The 18,318-nt window shown below is 43.8% G+C and overlaps 1 protein-coding gene, 1 non-coding gene and 1 pseudogene across 3 annotated transcripts in view; all 3 read left to right on the top strand.

Moving 5' to 3' along the window:
* Nucleotides 1-18,318, top strand: part of MAML2 (mastermind like transcriptional coactivator 2) — a 199,164-nt gene that overhangs the window by 156,083 nt on the left and 24,763 nt on the right. The gene's annotated exons all lie outside the window — the stretch shown is intronic.
* On the top strand, nucleotides 12,128-12,311 carry LOC130359943 (U2 spliceosomal RNA). The gene has a single exon (XR_008890506.1). It is a non-coding gene; the product is annotated as a U2 spliceosomal RNA (small nuclear RNA).
* LOC130359971 (U2 spliceosomal RNA) lies at nucleotides 13,026-13,151 on the top strand (annotated as a pseudogene).

Genomic DNA, 18,318 nt, shown 5'->3' with positions numbered 1-18,318 from the left:
ATGTTGTAGGTGCATTTTTGTCGTTTTTATGTTGTAGGTGTACTTTTGTATTTTATGTTGTAGGTGCACTTTTGTATTTGTGTGTTGTAGGTGTATTTGTATGTTGTAGATGCACTTTTGTACTTGTATGTTGTAGGTGTACTTTTGTATTTTATGTTGTAGGTGCACTTTTGTATTTTAATGTTGTAGGTGCACTTTTGGATTTGTATGTTGTTGTTGCACTTTTGTATTTGTTTGTTGTAGATGCACCTTTGTATTTTGTATGTTGTAGGTGCACTTTTGTATTTTTATGTTGTAGGTGCACTTTTGTGTTTCTATGTTGTAGGTGCACTTTTGTATTTCTATGTTGTAGGTGCACTTTTGTATTTTTATGTTGTAGGTGCACTTTTGTGTTTCTATGTTGTAGGTGCACTTTTGTGTTTCTATGTTGTAGGTGCACTTTTGTATTTTTATGTTGTAGGTGCACTTTTGTATTTCTATGTTGTAGGTGCACTTTTGTATTTCTATGTTGTAGGTGCACTTTTGTATTTCTATGTTGTAGGTGCACTTTTGTATTTCTATGTTGTAGGTGCACTTTTGTATTTCTATGTTGTAGGTGCACTTTTGTATTTTTATGTTGTAGGTGCACTTTAGTATTTTTATGTTGTAGGTGCACTTTTGTATTTCTATGTTGTAGGTGCACTTTTGTATTTCTATGTTGTAGGTGCACTTTTGTATTTCTATGTTGTAGGTGCACTTTTGTATTTTTATGTTGTAGGTGCACTTTTGTATTTCTATGTTGTAGGTGCACTTTTGTATTTCTATGTTGTAGGTGCACTTTTGTATTTCTATGTTGTAGGTGCACTTTTGTATTTCTATGTTGTAGGTGCACTTTTGTATTTTTATGTTGTAGGTGCACTTTTGTATTTTTATGTTGTAGGTGCACTTTTGTATTTCTATGTTGTAGGTGCACTTTTAACGCATTGCTGCACTGAGGAAGTTAGTGCAAGACTTGAGAATGTTGCCATGTTGTAAGAGGGTGTTTGGGAAGTCAGCACTTACTTTCATGGGAATGAAGTGCATTGCCAAGCCAAGATGCCTTTGTTTTCCCTGGAGGCTACTTCTCAGCTGGAAAGAAGGGGGAGGATTATTGTGAGAAGTCCAAGCAGGCAGCTATAAAGTTCTGGCTCTGTATCAGTGCATGTCAGCAGTAGTAGGAAGCACACGGTACTATGGGGCTTACTTCTACTCTAGTGCATGTGGTATTCATTTATTAAAGCTTTGTTATACAAGGTTCAGCCTTAAAAGCTCCCTGCGTATACTTAACAGTGAAAAAAGTAAAAGTATCAAGAAGGAAGATTACATTGGCTTTAACTAAACGCAGGTCGGAAACTTATTCTGTACCACGTCGCTTTAAGAACTAAACCATGGATCTACCCCCTTCCCAGGTCATACTAAATAGTAATAAAACGCGATCTGGCCAAACAGAATTTTGAAAATAAAACTCGTTCTTTGGCTTGTGTCTGTATATTGAGGGCACATTGGAGGGTCGCAACGGGCCGCAACATCCTGGGAACTAATGTAGCTCCCATGTGGCTGGCTGTCATGTCTAATCAGAGCGTGGAGAGTCAAGGGGTTAAAATAACAAAAAAATATATAATTATTTCCCTGGATACTGTATGAAGCAGAGCTGAGATTGTCAATTGGTTCTGAGATAAATGGAGGTAAATTCGCTTTAGGAGGCAAGTCTGAAAAGTTAAATGAGGAATTGACCTCTGTTACATCTATATGCCGTATGATGGCGTCGCTTACTGTATTGATTTCATACTTTTTATAGGTTTGCAGGGCATGCCAGCCACAAGAGCGGGTGAAATCAGATCCTCCTCTCACGGTACTAAGTTGTGGGAATGTTTGTAGCATGTGTGGCCGGAGTGTGAACACAATGAAAAGGAAAAGTGGGAAATAAGAGGGAACAAGATCAAGTGATGATACGGAGAAGACCACAGGCAAAGCCAAAGATGAGGCAGGAGCATCTTCAGGACCCAAGAAGGGATTAAAGGGGTACTCCGGTGGAAAACTTTTTTTTTTTTTTTTTTAAATGAACTGGTGCCAGAAAGTTAAAGGAGTTATCCAGGAAAAAAATTTTTTATATATATCAACTGGCTCCAGAAAGTTAAACAGATTTGTAAATTACTTCTATTAAAAAAATCTTAATCCTTTTAGTACTTAGGAGCTTCTGAAGTTAAGGTTGTTCTTTTCTGTCTAAGTGCTCTCTGGTGACACCTGTCTCGGGAACCGCCCAGTTTAGAAGAGGTTTGCTATGGGAATTTGCTTCTAAACTGAGTGGATCCCGAGACACGTGTCATCAGAGAGCACTTAGACAGAAAAGAACAACCTTAACTTCAGAAGCTCATAAGTACTGAAAGGATTAAGATTTTTTAATAGAAGTAATTTACAAATCTGTTTAACTTTCTGGAGCCAGTTGATATATAAAAAAAAAAGTTTTTTTCCTGGATAACCCCTTTAAATATATTTGTAAATTACTTCTATTAAGACATCTTAATCCTTTCAGTACTTTTTAGCAGCTGTATGCTACAGACGAAAAATCTTTATTTTTTTATTTTATTTTTTTTGTCTTGTCCACAGTGCTCTCTGCTGACACCCCTGTCCAAGTCAGGAACTGTCCAGAGCAGGAGAAAATCCCCATAGCAAGCCTATGCTGCTCTGGACAATTCCTGACACGTACAGAGGTGTCAGCAGAGAGCACTGTGGACAAGACAAAAAAAAAAAAAAGATTTTTCCTCTGTAGCATACAGCTGCTAAAAAGTACTGAAAGGATTAAGATTTTTTTTAATAGAAGTAATTTACAAATCTGTTTAACTTTCTAGCACCAGTTCATTTAAAAAAAAAAAAAAAAAGTTTTCCACCGGAGTACCCCTTTAAGATTAATTTAGGAGGATTATCCTATCAGATGTTAGACCCTTCAGGACGCCTGATGGAGGGTTATGAAGAAATCTAGTCCCAAGGTCTTCATTTTTTATTCTACAATATAGTGTATTGCACCAATGAAACACTGAAGTCTCTCTAAGAGTTTATGCACACAGCAGTGCGTTGTGTATGGTAACTTTATGGAGGTGCTTAGAGGATGTTTGACTTCTCACTACTAAGCCACACAATCCCTAGGCACTAACCTACAGGTTTCCTCAGACTTTGTATATGGCCCTGTTCTCCGTTAGAAAAAATGGTTCAATGATAGAATAGCTTTCTAAATAAGATATTCATTGGATGCTCCAATGGCCTCTGTATGTAGAGATATTCTACCCTAGAAACAATGGCTCAAGCTACGGAGAGCTGTAGGACTGCAATGGACTCCATATTGAGGGTAAACCAACTGATTCTATATAGCATACACAGATACATACAAGTGTTATTTATTCTTAAAGAGGTACTCTGCCCCTAGACATCTCATACCCTATCCAAAGGATATGGGATAAGATGTCTGATAAGATGTCCCCAGCGGCAGGACCCCCGCAATCTCGGCTGCAGCACCCCAGACATCCATGCTGGATGACAGGCGATGCAGGGCGGAGGCTCGTGACGTCACGGTCACACCTCGCTTCTGATGACATGGCCGTTCCCCCTCAATGCAAGTCTATGGCAGGGGGTGTGAAGGAGTCACGCCCCCTCCCATAGACTTGCATTGAGGGGGCGTGGTCTATAGGCCATAGCAGTAGATAGTGACCCCGGACCGGAGGATCGGGACACTGAAGTGGGGCAGTACACAGACATACAGCCTCCAGCTATACACTGTATATGGCTGAAGGCTGTATGTCTGTCTGTGGGGGAACTATACTGCACCTAATGTGGGGAACTATATTGCACCTAATGTGGAGAACTATACTGCACCTAATGTGGGGGAACTGTACTGCCAACCTAATGTGGGGGAACTGTACTGCCAACCTAATGTGGGAGAACTGTACTGCCAACCTAATGTGGGGGAACTGTACTGCCAACCTAATGTGGGGGAACTGTACTGCCAACCAAATGTGGGGGAACTGTACTGCCAACCTAATGTGGGGGAACTATACTGACAACCTAATGTGGGGGAACTATACTGCCAACCTAATGTGGGGGAACTACAACCTAATATGGCGGAACTATACTGCCAACCTAATGTGGAGGAACTACAACCTAATTTGGGGGGAACTATACTGCCAACCTAATGTGGGGGAACAACAACCTTATGTGGGGGGAACTATACTGCCAACCTAATGTGGGGAACTACAACCTAATGTGGGGGGAACTATACTGCCAACCTAATCTTGGGAAGCTATACTGCCAACCTAATGTGGGGGGGACTATACAGCCAACCTAATGTGGGGGAACTATACTGCCAACCTAATGTGGGGGAACTACAACCTAATGTGGGGGAACTGTACTGCCAACCTAATGTGGGGGAACTATACTGACAACCTAATGTGGGGGAACTATACTGCCAACCTAATGTGGGGGAACTACAACCTAATATGGCGGAACTATACTGCCAACCTAATGTGGAGGAACTACAACCTAATTTGGGGGGAACTATACTGCCAACCTAATGTGGGGGAACAACAACCTTATGTGGGGGGAACTATACTGCCAACCTAATGTGGGGAACTACAACCTAATGTGGGGGGAACTATACTGCCAACCTAATCTTGGGAAGCTATACTGCCAACCTAATGTGGGGGGGACTATACAGCCAACCTAATGTGGGGGAACTATACTGCCAACCTAATGTGGGGGAACTACAACCTAATGTGGGGGAACTATACTGCCTACCTAATGTGGGGGAACTATACTGCCAACCTAATGTGTGGGAACTATACAAAAATATAAAATTGTACTATTCTGATCTCTATAACTCTTTTATTTTTCTGTATATGTGGATGTATGAGGGTCATTTTTTGTGCTTTGATTTGTTGTTTTTATCGGTACCATTTTTGTTTTGATGGGACTTTTCAATTGCCTTTTAGATATTTTTTTTATGGTATTTAAAGTGACCAAAAATGTGCAAATCTGGTTAGTGCACCATTACAACTTTTGGGGCCTCACTTTTGATTTTGCATAGGGCCATGCTAAGCCTAAAACCGGCCCTGGTCACAATTTTATTTAAAATGACAGATGACACTGAAAATGACAAACCCCCGACTCACAAAGAGTCACCCTCTAGTACTCATGCGAGAAAAAAAACCCTCGGAGGAGGAGGAAAGCTCGAGGGAGCCATGACTGGAGAGCTGCCCCTCCCTTGGGCTTAGAGGGTAATGCCAATATGTAATGTAGCACAGATTAAGAATTTGCTCATTTTACACAATTCACAGACCACAACATTACAACAACAGACAACAACATAACAAAAACAGAAAATATGACAAAAACATACAACAGCATTACAGACAACACATACAAAAACATACATCAGCATTACAAAAACAGAAAACACATATATGAATGTGAAAGAAGTGCTTTCTCCTTTGAACTTTGAGGCTGGCCGTGCACGTGTGGAACAGGTGAGGTGAATCCCCTTTATCTTCATTTTAGATTTGTAAATTACTTCTATTAAAGAATCTTAATCCTTCCAGTACTTATCAGCTGCTGTTATGATCCACAGGAAGTTCTTTTATTTTTGAATTTCCTTTCTGCCTGACCACAGTGCTCTCTGCTGACACCTCTGTCCAATTTAGGAACTGTCTGGAGCAGGACACTCATTTAATCCATTTTAGTGTGTAGCCACTCAATCTCTTTATATAAGACAAAATATTAGTTGGGTCATAAAAGAATAAAACCATTCACGCTATACCTATATCCTAGATCCATTAGTGCTGACAGTCCACATTCCTGATCCTCGTACTCCCTTACTCTGCAGCACTTTACAGTAAACCTCTGCAGGTTATAAGCCCATTTATGAGCGTTACTTTTCCACTCATTTCCATGTAATTGGATCAGCATTTTTATTGAACAAATTCCACCGGCTAATATCCTCATTAAATCTGGCGCTGTGCGGTAACACTGCCCTGTACAGGAAATGTAGCTGCTGCCACATTATAGTTTTGGGAAGGATTTATTTCTTATTTGGATTTAAAGTCGTGTAAAAATTGCCAGGTCACAGGGAGGAGGATATAGGTATGGATGTAAGGTCTAGAATAATAACACGACCTACTTCATGAGGAAGAAGATATGTAGCCTGGAAAGCCCTGTCCTTATTAAAGAGCTGTCAGGTCTGTTGTATAGAAAACTGTACTTGTATCCTCCATTGAATTCTGGCATTCCTCTCCTGACTGTAGTGGTGTCCCTCTGATGTTCTTCCTGGAAATGTATGAATGAATCGATAACTGGGTGTTACTATTCCCTTTGTTTGACTGTGTGAGTCTGTTTTTGACAGTGTTTTCCAACCAGGGTGCCTTGTATATTATTAGCCATAGTGCATAGTCATAGTCTGTGAATTAAAAAACTATCCCCTCCTGTCTGCTCGGGACAAGACCAATGATGTGAAGGGAATCGCTCATATTACTGCTCATTAGATTGATGACTCATTAGGAAGTTTTTCACACTCACAGTAGTTTTCATCAGAACAGGCTCCCTGCTGCCTTATCTAATGAATCATACCTTTAATAAGCAGTAATCCCAGCTCCCCCCAATCGCATCACTGGTGTCGTCCCAAAAAGACAGGAGGGGAGGGGGGAGGAGGGGCGGGAGCTCTCTACATTTATTGCCTGTGATGTGATGTCTTAGCTTACAAAAAGGAAGATCTATGGCTAATAATGTTATATCAGTAAATTGCTTTATTAAACTTTTTGCTGGACAACCTCCTTAAATGGACACTGTCACTTTATGAAACTTGACATGTCGTAGACATACGTCAACTGCTAGAACGAGCTGGTAAAAGTGTTCTCTCCCAGTTCTGTGCCATGTGAGCAAGAAGGAATCACAATGTAAATCTATGGGACCATCTTTTTTGTGTACACAGTGGGCAGGGAGAGAAGTGCTCAGCCACACGCTTGTCTCCACGCTCATTCTAGCAATCAATCTGGATCTTCACACTGTGACTGATCACTTCAAGGCTTTATTCACACCACATGCAGGTAAACACCTTTGGCGTATGCCCTAAGAGAGCCATAGAGCAGCCTTCACCCGACAGGGGCCAAAAGTGTGTCCTAAAAAACAGTCTGTGTAGTGTGACACCTGCGGAATATACTTCTTTTTTAAGCATATACAGTGACCCCCCGACCTACGATGGCCCCGACATACGATAATTACAACATACGATGGCCTCTCAGAGGCAGCATCAACATACGATGCTTTTGTATGTCGGGGCCATCGCATAAACGGCTGTCCGGCAGCGCTGACTACTTCAGCTGCCACCGGATAGCCGTTTACGGTGCCCCGTGAGCTCCGATGATGGTCACTTACCTGTCCTCGGGGCTCCGGCGCGTCCTCTTCAGGATCTTCTGCATCGTCGGCGCTCTCCATCGTTGTCATCACGTTTCTGCGCACGCCGTCCCGTCATCCAATAGGAGCGGTGTGTGTATCGACGTGATGGCGGCGACGGAGAGCGCGGTTGGCATGGAAGCAGAGACCTTACCGGAGCGTCGGGGACACCTAGGGGACGCGGCGACAGTGATGGACTGCGACATCCCGTGCAGCGGTGACGAGCGGTGACGGTCCGGAGCTATAGGACAGGTGAGTACAACTTCCTCTATCAGTGGTCTACAACCTGCGGACCTCCAGATGTTGCAAAACTACAACACCCAGCATGCCCGGACAGCCTAAGGGGAGATTTAACAAGACCTGTCCAGAGGAAAAGTTGCTAAGTTGCCCATAGCAACCAATCAGATTGCTTCTTTTGTTTCTGAAAAGGCCTCTGTAAAATGAAAGAAGCGATCTGATTGGTTGCTATGGGCAACTCAGCAACTTTTCCTCTGGACAGGTTTTGATAAATCTCCCCCTTACAGTGTACCTGTCATATCACAGAAAAAAATGATGCTTCTATATGTTACTCACTAGGTCATGCAGATGGTTTACATGTCCTTTTTTTATGTGTCTAGCTTCTGTATTTGGCTCACAACCCCCTCTGTTCTGCTGCTCACTCATTCTGACATCCACTGCTCAGGAAGGGACATATCTGAGGCAAGCACTGAGCCCGCCCTTACTCTCCATGTATCACTTCCTCTAATCACTGCAGGCTGCTCTGTAACCCCCTCCTCTCTGTGTTCAGTTAGGAGTCTGATAGACAGGACAGGAGTGAGCACAGAGGAGTGCTAGTCTCGCCCTCACTTCCTGGACTTTGTCTCTGCCTGTGCATGACAAAGATGAAGCTGCAGTCAGACAGGATTATGTTCTGGATGGTATGGGGACCCCTAGTGGTGTTTTTTATAAGCTATGATTTCTATAAAAAGGTGTTAAACAATTCTTGTGAAGTTTTTGATTCCGACAGTGCCCATTTAAAGGGGTACTCCGGTGCTTAGACATCTTATCCCCTATCCGCTGCTGGGGACCCCCATGATCTTGCACGCGGCACCCCGTTTATAATCAGTCCCCGGAGCGTGTTCGCCCCGGGTCTGATTGCGGGCGACTACAGGGCGGGTGGCGTGTGACATCACACCTGCGCCCCCGTGTGACGTCACGCTCCACCCCTCAATGCAAGCCTATGGGAGGGGGCGTGATAGCTATCATGCCCCCTCCCGTAGGCTTGCATTGAGGCGCGGAGCGTGACGTCACATGGGGGCGCAGGCGTGACGTCACACGCCGCCCACCCTGTGATCGCCCGTAATCAAACCCGGAGCGAACACGCTCCGGGGACTGATTATAAACGGGGTGCCGCGTGCAAGATCACTGGACTCCCCCGGTCAGGCATCTTATCCCCTAAGCACTGGAGTACCCCTTTAACTACAGATATCGTGCTTTATTTATTTTGTACAGATTTTCAGCCATATCTCCTCCATTCACACCCAGGCAAAAAGTAAATTTGCTGGCAGCTACTCCCCGTCAGTCATGTGACCTAACAGCTTGGCTCTATCTGTTTCACTGTCATGTAATCCCCCCCCCCCCCCCCACAATGCATTGCTCCCTTATGATGTAACCCCCAAGTACTGCAGAATAAGTAAAAGCAAAGTGCTGGCACAGTTTACACGGTTTAGATTTGTGTTGTGAAATGTTGTAAAATGTTGGTTCAGAAGTAAAATTTTCATTTTATGATAAAATTGCCTGCAGTGAATATTTCTCCAAATTTCTAAATTGTATTTATCTTTATATAACGGACGCAAAACAAACAAAACATAAGTGGGTTATTGGAGGGCTTATGTTCACATTAACTCACTCTTAAAAACAACTTCTTTTTCTTTTTTTTGGTTTAAGTCTTGGCAGAATGACTGCTTAGAATAGGAATAAAAAGTTCCAGGGATGCAGCAACTGTCCTGGCGGAGTTCTACATGACGTGAAACGCTCCCTCAACTTCCTCGCTTGGCTAAAAACTCTTTTCCCTGATGTAATTCCGAAAAGTTTTGTTGCTTAAAACTAAGAAATAAAAGTTTGTCAGCAAGTTTACAAATGGAAGAACATATACATCTTTTATTTAATTTTTTCTAAAGAACCAAGGCACGTGCTCTATCACCCAAAGTGCAAACGTGTCACACTAAAAAAAGTGCACAAATGATGCAGTCTATCGCTAAGTCCTTCTCCAACAGGAGAGAGGCCCCCAACAAACCTACCCTTCACCTCCAAGCCAGAAGTCACCTGCAAGGACCCAGGTTCGATGCCCCTTTTCGCCGGAGCTACTAAACAGCCACATATGCACCTGGCTTCAACCTAGGCGCTATATTAGCCAAGGAGCCGTATACTGATGGCATCTCGACCGAAGCCAAGATGCCCAGGGGTTGCAGGGAGGTGAGGAACCAAATGGCCACACACCTCCCCTAGACTACCAGGAGGGACACCCAAAAGGGCTACCACACCTTGACAATCCTGTGTACACACCAACACGCATAGTGGCACAGTGACAAACCAAGAAAATAAATAAGTGGATAAGTGCAGATATACTGCCCGGTCATCCGGCCGGATGTATAAAAATTTCCCTGATCCTAGCCAGAAGGCCGAGATACCAAAGGTGAGTGCCAAAGGTGAATAGTTAAAGGTGCAGGGCTTCAATTCAGTCGGGCATATATTCAGTGAGTTTAGGCACCTCAGGGTCACCGCTCCCCGAGGCACAAAAAGTAGCTCGGCTCTACATCCCCCCCGGCACAATGACCAGACCCGGAGAAAACAGGTCATCACCACTAAAAATAAAAGTTTATGTGCTGAGTTTATACGTGTCACTTATGGCTACATGGACATATCTTCGTATAATCACCAGAACAGAATAGACCAAAAAGCTCCACAATTCACATGCAAACTTTTAAAGGGGTTTTCCGCAGTAAAAAAAAAAAAAAGTATACCCTATCCACAGAATAGGTTATAAGTGTCTGATTGCAGAGGTCCAACCTCTGGGTCCCCCTGGGATTGCGAGATGTGGGACCTGACCCTCCCCCGCTGAAGGACCAGCAGGTCAAAACGTGCACCATTCATTCTCTATTCATCCTCCATGGACCCGCCAGAGATAGTTGAGCTCTGTACTCAGCTCCATAAAGAATAAATCGAGTGGTTGGATACGTGTGCCAACCCACCGCTACATTCAGCAGGAAGAGTTTAGTCTCCATTGTCATGATAGTGGGCATCCCAGAATTCAGATTAGCCCACATCCCCAGGTGATACTTTTTTTTTGATGGAATACCCAATTAAAGGAAAACTGTCACATGTTTACTCCCGCACTAACCACAGGTACTGACGGATAGTGCGGAGGACGCTGATTCATATGATCCCTACCATGCCCAGATCCGTCTGGCCGTTTGCCCGCAATCTTTGTTTTTCTATATATGCATCCCCCGTCAGTACCTGTGGTTAGTGCGGGAGTGAACATTTGACAGTTTTCCTTTAAAGGGGTATTCCGCCCCTAGACATCTTATCCCTTATCCAAAGCTGTATTCAGAATACTTCATGTGACAACAGACCCTGCCGGTTCAGTGTCTTTATAGAAAACTTTCTGATTTGCATTCTAGAAGGTCCAGTTTTTAGACCAGCGATGCTGGCTTACAGCCTGGGGCCATATATGAACCTCATATGACTAATGAACAGCCTCCAAGGATAGGAAGATGCATATGGCCTTCATGAGGCTTGACTGCTGCTTCACTAAACCTCATCCTCACCATAGTCATGCACTGAGGTTAATGGGGGACTATGGACTCCCGTTCTAGTGATTCAAGGAGGTCCTAGAAATTTGGCCCCCAGTGATCTTACTTTTATCAAATATGCTGTAAATAGATGATAAATGTACTTTTTAGGAGACCCCATTAAACCTATTAGTTCCAAGAAGATTGACCAACTCTCGATACCCTGCTTCCATCTTGTCCACCAGAGCAAGATGTGGACCGGAGCCACCTGGAATGTAGGACTAGCTCTCGCATGTTAAAAATCTATTAAGTATGAGGGTATATTTTCCGAATAGAAGTGAAAATGCTAAAATATAAAGAAAAATAATCTTGGCGAAGGCTTGCATGTACTTTGAAAGACAGCACGATTCCGAGGCCTTTCTTGAGCAACATTCCAAAACCTCCTCACATTCCTATGGAGTCTTTGATCTCATCTTCAAATAATCATAAATTTGAGCAGAAGATGCTCTGATGATTAGAATAAATCTTTGCGACTTTCTTAATGCGGTTGTTATGTCAGAACTTGAACAAGTCATTTGGTGAATGAGCTGATCTGTCTCTTTCATTTACATAAGTAAGAATGTTTGAGTAACATACCTTTTTTTTCTAAAATCTTACAGCTTAATGGGTTATACTTAAAGGAGATCTGCAGTGTTAGACACTTATCCCCTATACGCAGGATAGGGGATCTGTCTGATCGCGGGGGGTCCGAACACTGGAAAACCCTGCAATCTCCTGTAAGGGGCCCTGGCTGTCACCAAGAGATGAGGATCCTGAACAGAGGACCCTCCTCAGAACTCCCTATGGGGATATATAAAAAAGAGGTTTTCATACATAACATTCGTATGAACAGATGGATACGTTTCTTGGCTTCTCGGCCTTTTGGCTAAGATCAAGTTGAGTATCTGTTCTTATCAGTTTTCATGCCGGTGGCAAACTACGCTGGTATGGGGCTGGTGGGGATGGGTGCATGGAGGATGCAGGTGTACCAGGGCTTTCCGGGGCTGGTTCTGAGGAATCAGCTTGACGGCTGCCCCGATGTAACCTGTTCCCTCAGGGTCTCGCCATGAGACTGAGAGGGTCTAGAGCCAAGGTACTTTTGTGCCTCGGGGAGTGGTGACCCCAAGGTGCCGAAACTCACTGGGAGTATTGGATCACTGAGTTGAAGCACGGGCACCATAATCTCTTCACCTTGTGTTACTCACCTCTTGATTCCCGGCCTTCTGGCTAGGATCAGCGAAATTTTTATAGATCCGGCCGGATGTCCGGGCAGTATATCTGCACACATTCACTTATTTATTTATTTTTGTCCCACTGTGTCACTTTTTGCGTGTTGTGTGTTCACAGGATTTGTCAGGATGCGGTAGCCCTTCTGGGTGTCCCTCCTGGCGGTCTAGGGAAGGTGTGTGTGGCCATTAGGTTTCGCACCTCCCTGCAAACACCCCGCGTACTCCTGCTTTGGCAGGGTACTGACCGTTATCGGCTCTGCGGGCAGATACCTTGGCTAACGCCAAGGGGGATACCGGGAGCATTTGTGGTCCCCTAGTAGCTTCGGCGAAAAGGGACATCGAACCTGGAACCTCGCAGGTACCTTTTGGTCCAGAGGCGAAGGGTAAGGTTTGTTGAGGGGCCTCTCTCCTATCGGAGAAGGGCTTGCGATAGACCGCATCCTTTTTGCACGTTTTTTTAGTGTAACACGTTTGCACTTTTTCTTGCACTTTGGGTGATTTGAGAGCACGTTCCTCGGCTTTAAAAAAAAAAGGATAAGTTTCTTGGCTTTTTGGCTAAGATCAGGTGTAGTATCTGTTCTTATCAGGCAGTCCACTGGTATGAATGGATGGCTGCATGGAGGAGCAGGTGTACCGGGGCGTTCCAGGGCTGGCACCCAACCAGCTCAACAGCTGCACTGATGTGATCTATTTCTTCTGGGTCTCTCCATGAGACCGAGAAGTTCTAGAGCCGAGGTACTTTAGTGCCTCGGGGAGTGGTGACCCCGAGGTGCTGAAACTCACTGGGAGTATTGGCTCACTGAGTTGAAGCACGGGCACGATGATCTCTTCACCTTAGTGGCACTCACCTCTTTATTCCCGGCCTTCTGGCTAGGATCAGAGAAATGTTTTTTAGATCCGGCTGGATGTCCGGGCAGTATACCTGCGCACATTCACTTATTTATTTTTGTTCACTGTGTAACTTTTTGCGCGTTGTGTGTCCACAGGATTGTTAGGATGGAGTAGCCCTTCTGGGTGTCCCTCTTAGTGGTCTAGGGGAGGTGTGTGTGGCCATTAGGTTCCGCACCTCCCTAAAAAAAAACTGCATGGGCAGGGTACCGACCCTTAACGGCTCTGCAGGCAGATACCCTGGCTAATTCCAAGGAGGATGCCGGGAGCCTTTGTGGCCCCTTAGTAGCTTCGGCAAAACGGGACATCGAACCTGGAACCTCGCAGGTACCTTTTGGTCCATAGGCAAAGGGTAAGGTTTGTTGGGGGGCCTCTCTCCTGTTGCGGAAGGGCTTGCGATAGATCGCATCCTTTGTGCACGTGTAACACATTTGCACTTTGGGTGATTCGAGAGCACGTTTCTTGGCTCTTAGATGAATAAACAATCTTCACGGTATTGTCATATATGCATGTATTCAGACAAGTAAATGACAATATTCACTGTACAAGATGTAAAACAGCATACCTCGGTCAGGTGGAGAGAGACACGAGTACAAACCTGCCATGCTACGTTTCAGGGGCACGACCCCTTAGTCATGGGCACAGGTTTGATTCGGAAGTGGGTTTAAGAATGGCAGCGGCTGGACACAGGAGAGTAGTTAACTCTTTCAGACAAGTGCATATCACAATTCTTTATAGATCAACCAGGACATGGAGCAATTAAATTCGTGCCATAATACGATCAAGTTCACACTGACTCACCATCTGCATAGTATCTGTTTCCTAGATGTGGAGGTAAGAAAAACAGAAACACATTCGAGACCACATTATTCACAATGTTCACATAATTCACATAATAATAATAATTATTATGTCAATATTATTGATCATATCTACGGTGGGACCTACCAAATAATGTCAGTATTATCTGATCTCGGTAGGACCTACCAAATATGTCAGTATTGTTGATCACACACGATGGTGATCCATGTGCGGACCTCCTTAAATTTGTGGGAGGAGATTATGCACAGTGAGACCACTATTCATATGTAAATCATCCCTGTGGGCAACTCCCTGAATATAGGATTAGTTACCCCCACAGGATGACCCCCATATGAATGTTGTGTCTATCCTGCTATGGCAACTCCCTGAATATAGGATTAGTTACCCCCACAGGATGACCCCCATATGAATGTTGTGTCTATCCTGCTATGGCGGGCGGTCATTACGTCATTGTGACATCATGACCTACAGTCACTAGTTATTTCATATATGTGATCTTATGAATTGCTAAAATATCTATAATGCAATTCATATCTCTGAGCCTATTTACCCAGAATATTTAAAAGCTCATTGATTTACGCTATGGCGGTATGTGTTGCAATATCATGAAATAACACACAGGTATTATTAACTATGCAGATTTATTGGTTATAAGTAATAAACAAAATGAGTATATAAAGACAAAGGTTATACATATATGTATCTTAAATCAATAGGACACATTTAGGACATTATTTAAGTGTTATTTTATATATAAGCGCAATGACTACATATATGAAACGTGTAAAATGAGAAATGTATAGAACATAAATAGAAGCACGCTAAGCTTATGCAGATAGTAGCTATAAAGAATTAAGCAAATCAAATCTATGGCATCACTCCCTGAGAGAATATTATACCAAGATGATCCCCCCACCCCACTCTTTAGATATAGGAAATACAAGTGGCACAATTGTTAATACTATTGGGGGATATAAGTGACACAAACGTTAACATGAGCCCATCTGCCTAACCACACACAACGGAACAACAATTTAGATACAGCATAATCGATATATATGTGTATATATATATATATATATATATATATATATATATATATATATATATATCTAACAGTACTAAATTTGACAGGAGCTCCTATAAGGAACTCCGTGGATATATTTTTATTTATGACAAATAAGGTAGCGAAGGAACGTCAACTATGCTAAATGTGCACTAATGGGAATGCATTGATACGCATAGGATGTGCCCCCTTTCTCTGCAGATGAAAGTTGGATGATCTATATACTAAATATACTACAATCTCTATATGGAGATTTAATATCGATTCGCTATCTCAATTGCCATAATGACATGCACGTCTTAACTCTGATTCTTACCATCTAAGAAGTTACCTTGTTGTTACCAGTTGCATGTAACAAAGTAGCTATTGTATATAAGAAACAAAGAATAGAGGAAAAAGACATAACATGTAACTATAATATTGTTACCGGGTGGCTTTCCAATACACACAGCAGCACCTGGGACGGTCTCTCAGGGTCTTCATCTTGGCATGCACCCCCCCTTGGGGCAGGTGGAGACGTCTTACTACCTCATGACATCTTCTGGTGTCCTCTGGTCCCATCAACCGCTCTTGCTTCCTGTCCCTAGATGCTTTTATGATCTCTTGCTGTCAATCATGTAGATCCCGTGGTATGGACTTCTTAACCAATGGGTATAAATGGCCTCCCCAGGACAGAGGAAGACCCCGCCCCCCCGTGACAGCACTGTGCAAATTCAACTGAAGATGGCGCTATGCAGTATCCATCTACATAAAAATTACCAGTGACCACACAGATATAATTGAGACATGGGACCACTACCAGTATGTCAACAAGTGTCATATATTTTGGCTTTGTTAGATGATAGCAGCCACCTGGTCTCATTTACCGTGAGATTTGGCTGTAACCTTTGGATTGTTTTGGAACTTTCTCATTATCGGCCTTTTGTTATTGTAGAAATGGTAACATGCTGGAATTGGCATCAGCATATTTCAAGTAACTCCATTTAATGTATTTTAAAGCTAATCTTTGAATGAAGTAGTTAAAACTTCGTATAAAGATGGCTTGTTGGAGGCAAAATGGAGTCACATGTTGAACATAGCCCAAAATGTCCGACAGGATAGAAACAGTATGCTACACAGACACAGTTATCATGCCCCTACTGTTTTCACGGGACTCCCTAAAATCCAATTTGTGAGGGCTAGGCAAATTTCAAGTAATGCTAGTGAGTAAATAAAAAATAAAACAAAAATAGTAAAGAAATTTGTATCGAAAGGGTACAATAAAAAAATGGTAGAAAAGATAGGGACGGAAGTCGGAGAAACTAGTAGAGATGCTTTAAGACAGACTAGAAGCACTTGTGTCACTAAACAGTATAGCGTGAACGCGTCATGTATGTTGGTAGATATGACAAACGTTTGTCTATCATCCAACATACTATTAGAAAGTACTGGAAATTGCTATCTACCGATAAGAAGTATGGATCGTTGTTCAAAGATCCCCCTATGTTTACATGCAAAAAAGGGAAAATGATAGGAGATAAACTGATTAGGAGTGACATTATGAAAAAACGTAAGGACAAACAAAAATGTATGGCAGCGAGAAAGAATTGTACTTTTTCCTGTCTCTCTTGTACACAGTGTAAGGGATCCAGATTGGTATACTGCGAGGACACTGGTGGTGGATCCTCTGTGTCAGTGGGGTGATGACGTGGGCCGTACCACGGGAACGAAGTCTAAGGGGTTACTGGTTTTCACCAGAGCCCGCCGCAAAGCGGGATGGACTTGCAGCGGCAGGTAACCCCCAGGTCGTTCCACCCGGTAGCGACTCAACCCCAACTGACGGCTGATACAGGCGCGGTACAGAAGGACAAGGCAAGAGCAAGGTCGGACGTAGCAGAAGGTCAGGGCAGGCAGCAAGGGTCGTAGTCAGGGGCAACAGCAGAAGGTCTGGAACATAGGCTTGGGACATACACAAAACGCTTTCAATGGCACAATGCAACAAGATCCGGTGAGGACAGGAAGGGGAAGTGGGTTTAAGTAAGCCTGGGGCAGAAGGAAGCTAATTGCACTGATTGGGCCAGGCACCAATTAGTGGTGCACTGGCCCTTTAAATCTTAGAGAGCCGGTGCACGCGCGCCCTAGAGAGCGGAGCCGCACGCGCTAGGACGTGACAGCCGGGGAACGGGACAGGTGAGATTGGGATGCGACTCGCGAGCGGGCGCCAGCGGGTCTGACCGGGGTGCTGCAGAGAGGAGAACGCCGCGAGCGCTCCGGGGAGGAGCGTAACAGGCATTATAAAGGGCGGTGACATTTTACATCCCACTAAGGGTCACAAAATCCCCATTAGAGGTTATCACACATGCACCAGTACTAATGTAATTTATCTTCTTAAATGACCGTGCGGTTTTGTCTATGTTGAACAGACCGCACGGATGATTAAAAGTAGAGTTGGTGAACATAAGTCTGCAATAAGGCGTTATACACATGAAGAATCTGTTGCATGTGCGATACCGCAATACGGAGAGACAACTGTGGCCAGGAATTTTAAAGGGGTACTCCGCTGCTCAGCATTTGGTATAAACTGTTCCGAATGCTGGAGCCGGCGCCGGGAGCTCGTGACGTCATAGCCCTGCCCCCTCATGACTTAATGCCCCGCCCCCTCGATGCAAGTCTATGGGAGGGGGCATGACGTCATGGAGGATTGTAGAATTAGAATCTTTGGAACCGAAAGGGCTGAATGAGAACTGTAACTTAAAGGTCTATTTGTAATAGTGGATTTGAGCATGCTACCGTATCCTAGTTGATCTATAAAGAATTGTGATATGCGCTTGTCTGAAAGAGTTAACTACTCACCTGTGTCCAGCCGCTGCCATTCTTAAACCCACTTCCGAATCAAACCTGTGCGCATGACTAAGGGATCGTGCCCCTGAAACGTAGCGCGGCAGGTTTGTACTCGTGTCTCTCTCCACCTGACTGAGGTATTTTGTTTTACATCTTGTACGGTGAATATTGGCATGTACTTGTCTGAATACATGGATATATATGACAATACCGTGAAGATTGTTTAAATAAA

The sequence above is a fragment of the Hyla sarda genome, chromosome 2 (genome assembly GCF_029499605.1).
Source record: "Hyla sarda isolate aHylSar1 chromosome 2, aHylSar1.hap1, whole genome shotgun sequence".
In the NCBI taxonomy this organism is placed as follows: Eukaryota; Metazoa; Chordata; class Amphibia; order Anura; family Hylidae; genus Hyla; species Hyla sarda.
The sequence above is the reverse complement of the archived record's forward strand: the minus strand, read 5'-3'. Positions and strand labels throughout refer to the sequence as shown.